Source organism: Cherax quadricarinatus, unplaced genomic scaffold (genome assembly GCF_038502225.1).
Source record: "Cherax quadricarinatus isolate ZL_2023a unplaced genomic scaffold, ASM3850222v1 Contig3814, whole genome shotgun sequence".
Taxonomy (NCBI): Eukaryota; Metazoa; Arthropoda; class Malacostraca; order Decapoda; family Parastacidae; genus Cherax; species Cherax quadricarinatus.
Genome location: NW_027198840.1, coordinates 22468 through 38879, shown reverse-complemented (window position 1 = coordinate 38879; position 16412 = coordinate 22468). Strand labels below are relative to the sequence as shown.

At 40.9% G+C, this 16412-nt stretch overlaps 1 long non-coding RNA gene across 1 annotated transcript; it reads left to right on the top strand.

Moving 5' to 3' along the window:
* The first annotated feature begins 15186 nt into the window (after positions 1-15186).
* Positions 15187-15789, top strand: LOC138852082 (uncharacterized). The gene is made up of 2 exons (XR_011391557.1): positions 15187-15538; positions 15665-15789. It is a non-coding gene; the product is annotated as an uncharacterized lncRNA (long non-coding RNA).
* The last annotated feature ends 623 nt before the right edge of the window (positions 15790-16412 follow it).

The following is a 16412-nucleotide window of genomic DNA, read 5'->3' as shown; positions in this document are numbered from 1 at the left end:
ACGTAGCAAGATCTGGTAACTCAGAGATAACTCTGAGGCTGACAGTGGTAATAATATGTTCAGTGTTTCACCTGGATCAATCCCGGCAAGTTTCCTGACACTTGTTGCTGCTGTTCACCTAGTAGTAAGTTATCACTTGTTCACCTAGTAGTGAGTAGTTATTATCACTTGTTCGCCTAGTAGTGAGTAGTTATTATCACTTGTTCGCCTAGTAGTGAGTAGTTATTATCACTTGTTCACCTAGTAGTGAGTAGTTATTATCACTTGTTCGCCTAGTAGTGAGTAGTTATTATCACTTGTTCGCCTAGTAGTGAGTAGTTATTATCACTTGTTCACCTAGTAGTGAGTAGTTATTATCACTTGTTCGCCTAGTAGTGAGTAGTTATTATCACTTGTTCGCCTAGTAGTGAGTAGTTATTATCACTTGTTCGCCTAGTAGTGAGTAGTTATTATCACTTGTTCACCTAGTAGTGAGTAGTTATTATCACTTGTTCACCTAGTAGTGAGTAGTTATTATCACTTGTTCACCTAGTAGTGAGTAGTTATTATCACTTGTTCGCCTAGTAGTGAGTAGTTATTATCACTTGTTCACCTAGTAGTGAGTAGTTATTATCACTTGTTCGCCTAGTAGTGAGTAGTTATTATCACTTGTTCGCCTAGTAGTGAGTAGTTATTATCACTTGTTCACCTAGTAGTGAGTAGTTATTATCACTTGTTCGCCTAGTAGTGAGTAGTTATTATCACTTGTTCACCTAGTAGTGAGTAGTTATTATCACTTGTTCACCTAGTAGTGAGTAGTTATTATCACTTGTTCGCCTAGTAGTGAGTAGTTATTATCACTTGTTCACCTAGTAGTGAGTAGTTATTATCACTTGTTCACCTAGTAGTGAGTAGTTATTATCACTTGTTCACCTAGTAGTGAGTAGTTATTATCACTTGTTCACCTAGTAGTGAGTAGTTATTATCACATGTTCACCTAGTAGTGAGTAGTTATTATCACTTGTTCGCCTAGTGTTAAGTAGTTATTGTTATCACTTGTTCGCCTAGTGTTAAGTAGTTATTGTTATCACTTGTTCGCCTAGTGTTAAGTAGTTATTATCACTTGTTCGCCTAGTGTTAAGTAGTTATTATCACTTGTTCGCCTAGTGTTAAGTAGTTATTATCACTTGTTCGCCTAGTGTTAAGTAGTTATTATCACTTGTTCGCCTAGTGTTAAGTAGTTATTATCACTTGTTCGCCTAGTAGCGAGTAGTTATTATCACATGTTCACCTAGTAGCGAGTAGTTATTATCACTTGTTCACCTATTGTTAAGTAGTTATTGTTATCACTTGTTCGCCTAGTGTTAAGTAGTTATTATCACTTGTTCGCCTAGTAGCGAGTAGTTATTATCACATGTTCGCCTAGTAGCGAGTAGTTATTATCACTTGTTCACCTAGTAGTGAGTAGTTATTATCACTTGTTCACCTAGTAGTGAGTAGTTATTATCACATGTTCACCTAGTAGTGAGTAGTTATTATCACTTGTTCGCCTAGTGTTAAGTAGTTATTGTTATCACTTGTTCGCCTAGTGTTAAGTAGTTATTGTTATCACTTGTTCGCCTAGTGTTAAGTAGTTATTATCACTTGTTCGCCTAGTGTTAAGTAGTTATTATCACATGTTCACCTAGTAGCGAGTAGTTATTATCACTTGTTCGCCTAGTGTTAAGTAGTTATTATCACTTGTTCGCCTAGTGTTAAGTAGTTATTATCACTTGTTCACCTAGTGTTAAGTAGTTATTATTATCACTTGTTCGCCTAGTGTTAAGTAGTTATTATTATCACTTGTTCACCTAGTGTTAAGTAGTTATTATTATCACTTGTTCGCCTAGTGTTAAGTAGTTATTATTATCACTTGTTCACCTAGTGTTAAGTAGTTATTGTTATCACTTGTTCGCCTAGTGTTAAGTAGTTATTGTTATCACTTGTTCAGATGGATGGATCCCGTCAACAATGTCAGCTGGTCTGTAATAATTGTATCATGTAATTGTAGTAATTGAGATTATTATTATTATAATTATTATTATTGTTTTTTATTTTTTTATTAATACATCGTCCGTTCCCCACCAAGGCAGGGTGACCCACCAAGGCAGGGTGACCCACCAAGGCAGGGTGACCCACCAAGGCAGGGTGACCCACCAAGGCAGGGTGACCCACCAAGGCAGGGTGACCCACCAAGGCAGGGTGACCCACCAAGGCAGGGTGACCCACCAAGGCAGGGTGACCCACCAAGGCAGGGTGACCCACCAAGGCAGGGTGACCCACCAAGGCAGGGTGACCCACCAAGGCAGGGTGACCCACCAAGGCAGGGTGGCCCACCAAGGCAGGGTGACCCACCAAGGCAGGGTGACCCACCAAGGCAGGGTGACCCATCAAGGCAGGGTGACCCACCATGGTAGGGTGACCCACTAACGCAGGGTGACCCACCAAGGCAGGGTGACCCACCAAGGCAGGGTGACCCACCAAGGCAGGGTAACCCACCAAGGCAGGGTGACCCACCAAGGCAGGGTGACCCACCAAGGCAGGGTGACCCACCAAGGCAGGGTGACCCACCAAGGCAGGGTGACCCACCAAGGTAGGGTGACCCACCAAGGCAGGGTGACCCACCAAGGCAGGGTGACCCACCAAGGCAGGGTGACCCACCAAGGCAGGGTGACCCACCAAGGCAGGGTGACCCACCAAGGCAGGGTGGCCCACCAAGGCAGGGTGACCCACCAAGGCAGGGTGACCCACCAAGGCAGGGTGACCCACCAAGGCAGGGTGACCCACCAAGGCAGGGTGACCCACCAAGGCAGGGTGACCCACCAAGGCAGGGTGACCCACCAAGGCAGGGTGGCCCACCAAGGCAGGGTGACCCACCAAGGCAGGGTGACCCACCAAGGCAGGGTGACCCACCAAGGCAGGGTGGCCCGAGAGAGAAAAACTTTCATCAATCACTCCATCACTGTCTTGCCAGAGGCGCACTCACACCACAGTTATGAAATTGCAACACTAACACCCCTCCTTCAGAGTGTTGGCTCTGTACTTTACATCTCCAGGACTCAAGTCCGGTCTGCCGGTTTCCCTGAATCCCTTCATAAATGTTACCTTGCTCACACTCAAGCAACACGTCAAGTCCTAAAAACATTTGGTCTCCATTTTCTTTCATCTAACATACATGCATGCTTGCTAGAAGTCCAGGTATCTCCCTCACAAAACCTCCTTTATCCCCTGCCTCCAAGTCCTCCTAGGCCGACCCCGACCCCGCCATCCCTGCACTATAGATTTATACTCTCTAGAAGCCATTCTATTTCGTTCCATCCTTTCTACATGTATAATTGTTTTGATAATCCCGCACCTCCTCCTAATTTCCATACTACGGATTCTCTACATTGACCTCAGACATTACATCTCCACTGTCTCCAGTCTTCTTGCTGCAACATTCACCACTCAGGCTTCACACTGTCTCCAGTCTTCTTGCTGCAACATTCACCACTCAGGCTTCACACTGTCTCCAGTCTTCTTGCAGCAACATTCACCACTCAGGCTTCACACTGTCTCCAGTCTTCTTGCAGCAACATTCACCACTCAGGCTTCACACTCATATAAGAGCATCGGTATAACTCAGGCTTCACATGTCTCCACTCTCAACATTCACATTCTTCCATCATTTCGGTATAACTATACTCTCATACATTCCCATCTTTGCTTCCATGGATAATGTTGTTAGTTTCCACAGACTCCTCAATGCACCACTGTCAATTCAGTCAATTCTACGACTGAATGACAATAAAAATACAATAAAAATGTAAGTTAGAAGTATTCCAGGAAGACTTGACCTAGTGACTCAACAAACTTTACCTCCCGATGATCCAACTTGGCCACCAAGCTTCCTACCTTCTTTTATACTGTTTTTTTTTCTTGGTAGAGAAGGTTATATTATGCTTTGCTATATTATCTTATGTTTTATTTTATCATATACTTTATTATATTAATATTATGTCACATAATGTTAATAAGATATTAACATAACATGGATGGAAAAGTAGAGACACATGTAATATAATAATAAACTATGCACGATTAGTGTCACAAGTGACTTGTTCCTTAGGCAAATAGATAAATTAAAACCTAACAAATTTCAGGCCCTGATGAACTGTACACAAGGGTTCTAAAGGAATGTAAAGAGGAGCTTAGCAAACCTTTGGCTAATCTTTTCAACATATCACTACAGACTGGCATGGTGCCAGATAAGTGGAAAATAGCAAATGTGATACCTATTTTCAAAGCAGGTGACAGGTCCTTAGCTTCGAACTCTAGATCAATAAGCCTTACTTCCATAGTGGGAAAATTTATGGAATCAATAATTGCCGAGGCAGTTCGTAGCCACCTTGAAAAGCATAAATTAATCAACGAATCTCAGCATGGTTTTACAAAGGGGCATTCCTGCCTTAGAAATTTATTAATTTTTTTTTTCATTAGGGTATTTGAGGAGGTAGATCATGGTAATGAATATGATATTGTGTATGTGGACTTCAGTAAGGCTTTTGACAGGGTCCCACATCAGAGACTATAGAGGAAAATTAAGGCACATGGAACAGGAGGAAAAAAAAATTCCTGGATAGAGGCATGGTTGACAAATAGGCAGCAAAGAGTTTGCATAAATCAGAGTGGGGAAGCGTCACGAGCGGTATTCCACAGGGGTCAGTGTTGGGCCCCCTGTTGTTCACAATCTACATAAACGACATTGATGAGGGCATAAAGAGCGACATAAGCAAGTTTGCCGATGACACCAAAACAGGCCGTCGAATTCATTCTGAAGAGGTCATTAGAGCACTCCAGGAAGATTTGAATAGACTGATGCAGTGGTCAGAGAAGTGGCAGATGCAGTTTAATATAGACAAATGCAAAGTTCTAAATGTTGGACAGGACAATAACCATGCCACATATAAAATAAATAATGTAGATCTTAATATTACGGATTGTGAAAAAGATTTAGGAGTTCTGGTTAGCAGTAATCTGAAACCAAGACAACAGTGCATAAGTGTTCGCAATAAAGCCAACAGAATCCTTGGCTTCATATCAAGAAGCATAAATAATAGGAGTCCTCAGGTTGTTCTTCACCTCTATATATCCTTGGTTAGGCCTCATTTAGATCATGCTGCACAGTTTTGGTCACCGTATTACAGAATGGATATAAATGCTCTATAAAACATACAAAGGAGGATGACAAAGTTGATCCCATTAGGGATCCCTATTAGGATAGACTGAGATGAATGGTTCAAAGAACCGACACGTTGATAAATTAGACACATGTGCAACTCTTGGGTATCTTTATTGAGGAAACGATTCGTCACACAGTGGCGAAATGTTTCCTCAATAAAGATACCCAAGAGTTGCACATGTGTCTAATTTATCAATGAGGATAGACTGAGGGCCCTGAATCTGCACTCTCTAGAAAGGCGTAAAATTAAGGGAGATATGATTGAGGTGTATAAAGGGAAGTCAGGAATAAATAAAGGGGATGTAAATAACGTGCTGAAAATTTCTAGCTTAGACAGGACTCGTAGCAATGGTTTTAAGTTGGAAAAATTCAGATTCAGGAAGAATATAGGAAAGCACTTGTTTGGTAATAGAGTTGTGGATGAGTGGAACAAACTCCCGAGTACAGTTATAGAGGCTAAAACGTTTTGTAGTTTTAAAAGTAGGTTAGATAAATACATGAGTGGGTGTGGGTGGGTGTGAATTGGACCTGATCAGCTTGTGCCACTAGGTCAGTTACCGTGTTCCTTAAGTGAATGTGACCTGACCTGACTAGGTTGGGGCATTGGCTTAAGCCGGTAGGAGACTTGGACCTGCCTCGCATGGGCCAGAAGGCCTGCTGCAGTGTTCCTTATGTTCCTATGTTCTTATAACGCGATTCATTATATACAACGTTTCGCCCACGAGTCACACAGATCTACCTAAGCAGGTACGTGAGTATATATAGGCAGCATAATGATGTGAAGTCAGGTGGAGAATGCTGAAGTTGATTGCTCAGAAGAGATTGGAGTTGAGAAAGACCTACCTAGCATGGGCCAGTAGGTTTGTTGCTGTTTAAGACAACGCTGGAGAAGTTCCTGGCAAGAGGTGCAGCTATGTTGTAAAAGTTACGTTTTAAAGTCTAGCGAAAACCGACCATCCAGCAGGATCTTCTCCACTTCTACTCTCACCACAACACCAAAACTAAACGTAACGTTATCATAAGCTTCTTCCTTCAAGACCTTGAAATCTGTAGTAGTGAATTACTTGAGGAGGAATTCTCTTTCATCGAACAATATTTTCTAAACTTGACTATTCTCATCACTTCATTATAGACTGCAGACTCTGTGCATATAACATCTTCAGCTCATACATAAATAACCCGCACATAGCAGAGAGAAAAACTTATGAAGAGAGTGAGTGAGCCAGTATATATAGGCGTAGAAGACAGTGACGGGAGAAACGAACGAACGAACGAAAGTTCAGGTAAAATCCCAAATGGGATGAGCGGGGAAGACGGGACAGACGAAGAATAGTGCTGGAGAGGAGTGTTCTTAGTCGTAGAAATAGAGCCAGGGCTTAACCCAGCAGCGAAGGCGATCGTGGGACAGATATTGAGAAGAGAAATTCAGGCTCTTCTGTTGGGACTCCGGTGGGGTGAGCGGGGAGGACGGGACAGGCGAAGATTAGCGCTAGAGAGGAGTGTAGAATTTGAGCCATGTCTTAACCCTAAAGCTAAGGCGAACGTGGTTCAGAGAATAGTACCTGTCGGAGAATCCAAGGTTATTTATAAATAGGGTTAGGAGCAGGATCATGCAAGGAGTAGAAAAGGTTGTGTTGGTTTGTGGGTCTGCGAATGTCTTCGTCAAGGAGAGAGGTCCAGTAGTCATGTCGTGTCTCATGTTTGTCTATCTGTCTGTCACTGAGCGTCTTCCAGTGCAGATTCAGCGCAGGGATGTCTAATTGGGCATGGAGAGACTTGTGGCGAAGTTCTCCCATCTGACATCAAGCATCCAGCGCAGCGCCTTGTTTTGGACACGCTGCAGTTTAAGTAAGTTTGTTTTTGCTGCAAGAGAGAAAAAGATATCAGAGGAAACGTTTCGCCGACCAATATATGTTCATTCCAATAAAGAGATGTTACTACAATAAAGATACCTATGTGTTGCACAAAAGTCTCATTCATCCACTTTTTGCTCCTCTGAACCATTTATCAACAATAGTATCATAGTTTTTGAGCTGTGGAAAACACGCAAAATCAGTGCTGCTCTTTTCTTAGTCTACGGGAGATAGTATTGACATGCATTTATGTAAAATTGTTTCCAGTATGAAGGCCACCACCCCATATACTTGCAGCTGGACCTACAAGGATCACAACAACGTATGTACAAATTAGGCGAGCTGACATGCCACACATAAGCCCATCTTGCACGTTAATAAGAATTATGATGATGGTAGCCTTCTTTTCAGGTGGGAAGACCATGTTGGCAGTCTTGCTGGAGAGGAATGAGTCTTGCTGGATGTTGGCAGTCTTGCTGGAGAGAGTCTTGCTGGAAGACCATGTTGGCAGTCTTGCTGGAGAGAGTTGGCAGTCTTGCTGGAGAGGAAGACCATGTTGGCAGTCTTGCTGGAGAGGAAGAACATGTTGGCAGTCTTGCTGGAGAGGAAGACCATGTTGGCAGTCTTGCTGGAGAGGAAGAACATGTTGGCAGTCTTGCTGGAGAGGAAGACCATGTTGGCAGTCTTGCTGGAGAGGAAGACCATGTTGGCAGTCTTGCTGGAGAGGAAGACCATGTTGGCAGTCTTGCTGGAGAGGAAGACCATGTTGGCAGTCTTGCTGGAGAGGAAGACCATGTTGGCAGTCTTGCTGGAGAGGAAGACCATGTTGGCAGTCTTGCTGGAGAGGAAGACCATGTTGGCAGTCTTGCTGGAGAGGAAGACCATGTTGGCAGTCTTGCTGGAGAGGAAGACCATGTTGGCAGTCTTGCTGGAGAGGAAGACCATGTTGGCAGTCTTGCTGGAGAGGAAGAACATGTTGGCAGTCTTGCTGGAGAGGAAGAACATGTTGGCAGTCTTGCTGGAGAGGAAGAACATGTTGGCAGTCTTGCTGGAGAGGAAGACCATGTTGGCAGTCTTGCTGGAGAGGAAGAACATGTTGGCAGTCTTGCTGGAGAGGAAGAACATGTTGGCAGTCTTGCTGGAGAGGAAGACCATGTTGGCAGTCTTGCTGGAGAGGAAGACCATGTTGGCAGTCTTGCTGGATCTTGCTGGAGAGGAAGAACATGTTGGCAGTCTTGCTGGAGAGTTGGCAGTCTTGCTGGAGAGGAAGAACATGTTGGCAGTCTTGCTGGAGAGGAATTCGTAAAAATTTTGCTTGTTGTTTGGATATTTCAGTAAGTCCTGCTGGTTTTCAGAGATTTGTTCTGGCCATCTATCTCTTTGTTAATGCTTTTGGCAATTATCCTGGTAGAGTTCACCAGTTGTTTAGTGATGTGTGGAAGGAAGATTCACCTGAATATGATTGTGATTTCACATTAGAATGATAGAAGGCGTAGGGCAGCCGTGCCACCTAAGGTATTAATATCAAATGAACATGAGAGATCTGATAGCATGATTTCGTTATGTATCTTCTTCAGGCATCTCAACAGATCAGTTATCCCAGCCATAATTTTCCTGTCAGATATTCTCATGCTTGATCACCTTTCCAAATTCTGTTTTTATGTTTTTCTTTTCAATCTGGAGATGTCAGCATATGTGTTGTGTATAAAGATCTTACCATCAATTATTCTGCGGTTAACGTCACTAACATCATATTTCTTCCCCATTCTAATGTTCAGTCTGAACAACAACTGAACGTCTTGACCAAGTCTGCAGCACTCAGGTACTGTCACCTGATTCACTGTTTGGGTAGTTTGTTTAAAGGTCAGGTATACAAGTGTACCTGATAAAGCAGCACCTGAGTGAGTGTATATGTCGTTCATAATAATCCGAATTAAGCTCTGCCCTAAATAATTAACTTCTCCAAAATGTTCTTTTACGGATTAATCTGTTCTTCAGTATTCTTTATTGAAAATAATGTAAAACATATTCAGTTTGGCAGCAAGCCTAACTTAAGAGGCCTAACTTAAGAGGCCTAACTTAAGAGGCCTAACCTCACCTAAGAGGCTCACCTACCTCAACCTAAACCTAACCTCACCTCAACCTAACCTACCTCACCTCACCTACCTCACCTCACCTCACCTAACCTAGTAATTTACTTTAGTTTAATAACAGTAATTTATTTTAGTTTAATCAGACATATTTTCGTAGATTCCATAAAAATGTTTCACTCGGCTTATTCGGCAGAAACGACACTTTCCTTTAAGGCTAAACTCGCCGATTCGTTTTTATTTCGGTACGACATAATTAAAAGAAGACGATAGGTGGAAGAGATTAATATTCTGCTCTGTGAGTATGTTATGAGTGAGTGGGAAGTATAATATGGGATGATGGGCAGTGTCATAGTATGACATTGGATGATGGGGAGTGTCATAGTATGACATGGGATGGAGTGTCATAGTATGACATTGGATGATGGGGAGTGTCATAGTATGACACTGGATGATGGAGAGTGTCATAGTATGACACGAGAGTCGTATGATCTCAGGCTACCAGTCCTCATCCCAATATGGCATTCTTCAGGTCACCATGCGTCACTCACACCTCACTCTACGCCTATATATACTGTCTCTCAACCTCTGGATGTTAGAAGTGATCAAGGTCCCAGGACCGAAACGTTTTCAAAAAATATGTCCTAGTGTTTGCTTACGTGTTTTTCTAAACCAACTTGTCGGTATGTGACTGTCAACATACGTAACAGAGCAGTATGTGACAACACATGAATCAGAGCTGTATTTGACTAACAACGCAGGTAACAGAGCAATATATCACTAACAACACAGGTGAGAGAGCAGTATATGATTAACAACATAGGTAACAGAGCAGTATATGACTAACAAAACTGGAACAAAGCACGATATAACATACAACACAGGTAACAGCAGTATGTGACTAAAAACACTGGTAACAGACCAGTATGTAACTAACAACAAAGGTAACAGAGCAGTATATGACTATCAACTCAGGTAACAGAATAGTTTGTGACTATCAACACAGGAAACTCTGCAGTATGTGACTAACAACACAGGTAACAGCAGTGTGTGACCAACAACACAGTTAACAGAGCAGTATATGACTAACAACACAGGTAACAGAGCAGTATATGACTAACAACACAGGTAACAGAGCAGTATATGACTAACAACACAGGTAATAATGCAGTATATGACTAACAACACTAGTAACAAAACAGTATATAACTAACAACACAGGTAACAGAGCAGTAAGTGACTAACAACACGGGTAACAGAGCCGTATATGACTAACAACACTAGTAACAAAACAGTATATAACTAACAACACAGGTAACAGCAGTATATGACAAATAACACAGGTAACAGAGCAGTACATGACTAACAACACTAGTAACAAAGCAGTATATAACTAACAACACAGGTAACAGCAGTATATGACTAATAACACAGGTAATAGAGCAGTATATGACTAACAACACAGATAACAGAGTAGTTGTGACTGTCAATACAGGTAACAGAGCAGTATGTGACTAACAACACATGTATCAGAGCTGTATTTGACTAACAACGCAGGTAACAGAGCAATATATCACTAACAACACAGGTGAGAGAGCAGTATACGATTAACAACATAGGTAACAGAGCAGTATATGACTAACAACACTGGTAACAAAGAAGTATATAACTAACAACGCAGGTAAAAGCAGTATATGACTACTCTAGTAACAGACAAGTATATGACTAACAGCACAGGAAACAGAGCAGTACATGACTATCAACACAGGTAACAGAACAGTTTGTGACTATCAACGCAGGTAACTCTGCAGTATGTGACTATCAACACAGGTAGCAGAGCAGTATGTGACTAACAACGAAGGCAACAGCAGTATATGACTAACGACACTAGTAACAGAGCAGATATATATATATATATATATATATATATATATATATATATATATATATATATATATATATATATATATAATATATATATATATATATATATATATATATATATATATATATATATATATATATATATATATATATATATATATATATATATATATATATATATATATATATATAATATATATCATACCAAGTTTTTAAACAGATCAGGAGCATAATCAATCTAAAAATTTTCTGAAGCACCTTTACATGACATTGTTTACAAGTGACTACTAAATTAATCTAGGCTGTATAACACTTGACTCTATATCATATTTTATAAGACAGAACTCTTTTATGCTCCTCTCTATGACCTGGACCACTGCCCAGCTGGACGGGTCACTGCCCAGCTGGACGGGTCACTGCCCAGCTGGACGGGTCACTGTACATTCGACTTTTGTGATATCCTTCGATAAATACTGACGTTGTGCTAATCTAGCTTGAAGTGAGTTTTCTGACTGACTTGCATACGTTCCCTCTCATATTTCGCTCATCACAACTCTTACTGAGCCACAGTTGCCAAAAACTCACATAATTTAAAGGACGTTAAACCTCTTGGTTAACGAAACATTGGACTAAGTATCCTGAGCAAACCACTGGATTAATAATACTAAACTTCATTTAAGGTATTCAATTAACCCGCGACTGATAAAGATAGACAAGATTAATAATGTAAGAAAGAAAACTAGAAAAAAATGTTAAGATAAAGATATTCCAGCAAAACGAGATTAAAAAAATGCAGTTTCAGCCTCTGAAAGACTAAATGGAAGTTGCAATACTGAATAATGGAAAAAAATAAAAACCCTATACGAAACTTTGGGGCACTTGGATAAGTGGCAGTAACTGGTCACTGCCTTCATAGATGAGTCACATAAAGGAGCAGATATAAAGTGTTAAGTGAAAGTGGAACACATCGCTAAGATGACGAGGATCCTGGCATTAAATTAACTGTGAATTACAAGTAGCTGACAAGACCTTTACAATGGTTTTCCTTTTGTCAAAAATGTATAATTTATATAATGAAGATGAGTGAGTGGGAATCTTGGCTGGATTTATAGACTGATCAGTGCGGAGCTGATTGCTGGATTGATCACTGGCAAGATGACCTGTATTGATCATTGATATCTTGATCATTGATTATTTCTGGTTTGATTCTTGTTAGGTTGATCACTGCCGAGCTCTTCATAGGTACTTTAACTAGTGAAGGGATCATCATTGCTTGGTTCACTATTGCTAGGTTCATCGGTGATGCATTGATCAGTGCTTGGTTAATTAGCACTTTATCATTGCTCGAAGTATCAGTGCCGAGTTTATCATTGCTTGGTGTATTAGTGCCGAGTTTATCATTGCTTGGTGTATTAGTGCCGAGTTTATCATTGCTTGGTGTATTAGTGCCGAGTTTATTATTGCATGGTGTATTAGTGCCGAGTTTATTATTGCTTGGTGTATTAGTGCCGAGTTTATCATTGCTTGGTGTATCAGTGCCGAGTTTATTATTGCTTGGTGTATTAGTGCCGAGTTTATTATTGCTTGGTGTATTAGTGCCGAGTTTATTATTGCATGGTGTATTAGTGCCGAGTTTATTATTGCTTGGTGTATTAGTGCCGAGTTTATTATTGCTTGGTGTATTAGTGCCGAGTTTATTATTGCTTGGTGTATTAGTGCCGAGTTTATCATTGCTTGGTGTATCAGTGCCGAGTTTATCATTGCTTGGTGTATTAGTGCCGAGTTTATTATTGCTTGGTGTATTAGTGCCGAGTTTATTATTGCTTGGCGTATTAGTGCCGAGTTTATTATTGCTTGGTGTATCAGTGCCGAGTTTATCATTGCTTGGTGTATTAGTGCCGAGTTTATTATTGCTTGGCGTATTAGTGCCGAGTTTATTATTGCTTGGCGTATTAGTGCCGAGTTTATCATTGCTTGGTGTATCAGTGCCGAGTTTATCATTGCTTGGTGTATTAGTGCCGAGTTTATTATTGCTTGGCGTATTAGTGCCGAGTTTATCATTGCTTGGTGTATTAGTGCCGAGTTTATCATTGCTTGGTGTATTAGTGCCGAGTTTATTATTGCTTGGCGTATTAGTGCCGAGTTTATCATTGCTTGGTGTATCAGTGCCGAGTTTATCATTGCTTGGTGTATTAGTGCCGAGTTTATCATTGCTTGGTGTATCAGTGCCGAGTTTATCATTGCTTGGTGTATTAGTGCCGAGTTTATCATTGCTTGGTGTATTAGTGCCGAGTTTATTATTGCTTGGCGTATTAGTGCCGAGTTTATCATTGCTTGGTGTATTAGTGCCGAGTTTATTATTGCTTGGTGTATTAGTGCCGAGTTTATTATTGCTTGGTGTATTAGTGCCGAGTTTATTATTGCTTGGTGTATTAGTGCCGAGTTTATCATTGCTTGGTGTATTAGTGCCGAGTTTATTATTGCTTGGTGTATTAGTGCCGAGTTTATCATTGCTTGGTGTATTAGTGCCGAGTTTATCATTGCTTGGTGTATTAGTGCCGAGTTTATCATTGCTTGGTGTATCAGTGCCGAGTTTATCATTGCTTGGTGTATTAGTGCCGAGTTTATCACTGCTTGATGTATCAGTGCCGAGTTTATCATTGCTTGGTGTATCAGTGCCGAGTTTATTATTGCTTGGTGTATCAGTGCCGAGTTTATCACTGCTTGATGTATCAGTGCCGAGTTTATTATTGCTTGGTGTATTAGTGCCGAGTTTATCACTGCTTGATGTATCAGTGCCGAGTTTATTATTGCTTGGTGTATTAGTGCCGAGTTTATCACTGCTTGATGTATCAGTGCCGAGTTTATTATTGCTTGGTGTATTAGTGCCGAGTTTATCATTGCTTGGTGTATCAGTGCCGAGTTTATTATTGCTTGGTGTATTAGTGCCGAGTTTATTATTGCTTGATGTATCAGTGCCGAGTTTATTATTGCTTGGTGTATTAGTGCCGAGTTTATTATTGCTTGGTGTATCAGTGCCGAGTTTATTATTGCTTGGTGTATTAGTGCCGAGTTTATTATTGCTTTGATGTATCAGTGTCGAGTTTATCATTGCTTGATGTATCAGTGCCTTACTCTGATGCGCCTCCCATTATTGTGAACCACTCGCCACTTGTAGCAGGTGCTGGACTGCACCTCACTGCTGGTAGCCGTTGCTACCTCCCCACCTACAGCCTCCTCACAGCGAGAGACAGACTGCACCTCACTGCTAGAAGCCTCATTCCCCACAACTCCAGCCACCTCACACTCTCTCCCAGACCCATTGAGGTGGACCTTCAGCCTCCTGATCTCCTCCTGGAGAAGCAAGACCTCCTCCTTCAACTCTCCAACCTCAATTTTTAAAACACTGCAGAAGCAAGCCATGCTTTGTAACTGTCCACGCTAATCCCCAAAGCAGCTCAGGGTCTGTGACCTCACGTGACGACTGACCACTGAACACTCATCATAAGTGAACAGGTGAAGATTTGAAAAACTTTTCCTGGTCTGACAAATCGCGTTTCTGCTGCCACTTGCAGATGACCGGGTGAAAATTTGGTTTAAGCCTTTGCGATGTGGTGGAATGGAAGATTGGTATCCAAATGGGAGATCCACCCATTTGAATTTCACTCTTAGGAGCAGTACACAAATCATTGTCTCCACAGAAACAAGTGGTTATATACAAAGAACATACTGCGACTGATCAAGATTCAAACCCGAGTATTTAAAGGGGTAATAGCACGTGGCGGCTCAAATATACCAAAAAAATCGAAAAAAAAAAAAATGAGTTAATCTTACCGAAAAATAGTTAAAAAATCTGGCAACATTTTGGTGTATGTCTCGTGTCTGTACGATAATTCTGCGAGTAATTATCGTAATTATAATAAATGAGGTAATTGCGTCATTAGTTTGACAGCTGACGCGCACCATAACAATAGTATACTTGATTTCATTATTAGTATTTTTTTCGTAATATTTTTCTTACGATTTTGTGCTAGAATCTTCGAAATACTAATTGGTAACTGTTAGGGTGGCTGTAGGAAGAGGTACTCTCTTCCCTAGCAAGTCAGTGCCGACCATAGGTCTGAAGGGAGGGGAGGTGTGCTGCTCTGATTGACCGCGGCTGACCCTTGGGACCCGTAATCTGACCCTCCATTCTTTGCATTTTTACACACAATGGCTCACAAGAAGAAATCATTCTCTCGCAAGTTAACCGTGAAGAGAAGAAAGCTCTTAGAAGGAATTCGTAGAGCTATAAAAGCGAAGAGGAAAGCAGCAGCGAGAGAGGCGGCGGCTGGAGCACGTGACGCCATCACACTCCTCTTAAGACCAAACATTGTTCACTGCTAGTGAACTAATGGATTTTTTCAGACGTAGAATCGTCTGGTGGAGGACATTAGATGATCATTGATGTCCTTACCAACACCTACTCAAAGGTATGTAATTCATGTGATTTTCTTGTATATTTGTATGTGTATAAATATGACATACTTGTAATTACATGTATCTGTGTATATAATCACTGGCAATACGATTTTGAGAATGTATTTCCTTCTTTTCAGGTTGGCATGCATGGAGCATTGTGATTGGCCGATCTCCAGGGAACTTCAGGATGCAGGGATCTGCATGGAACTTCAGGGATATACTCTATACACTTGTTTCTGCTATCAATAAACATAAGAAGGCACCATGAGTATTTTTACCCACCATATAGTAAGCCCCAATATATTTCTTCATTTATCTCAGAAGTGCATTATTTTCATATATCTAACAGTATCTCAGTTATTTATGAACCGATCTTCATTATTTTCACACTGCTTATTCAGGGGACATTGTTCTAAAAGCAAATGGACTCCCTTTGGGTAATCATCCCTTCCATTTTGGCATACCATGGGCATGGAATGCAAGAATGGTGTAAAACATGTCAAGACATAATTACTATTTTTTTTGGTTACTAATAAGTGTAATAATACATAAAGGAATCCATTAGAAAATCAATATGGCATTGCTTTATCATTGTAGGGTATCAAAAACAACTTCGACATTGCCACTACTCCATAACGGTGCCATAAATGTTGCCATGTCCAAATGCTAATATTTATTTTTTTTATCATTATTTATTGGACGATCTTGATGCAACTTATACTGCATAAACTATGGCATGCCTAGAGTCTATGGTAAAAATTTCAGTTAAATCGCATGAAGGGAAAAAAAGTCGTATAGTGAACGTATAGTCTCCCGGGAAGCTAGATAAACTCTGGAAGTCATAGCAGGAGAATGAAATAAGTCTTTGAGCTTATCACTCCTCGA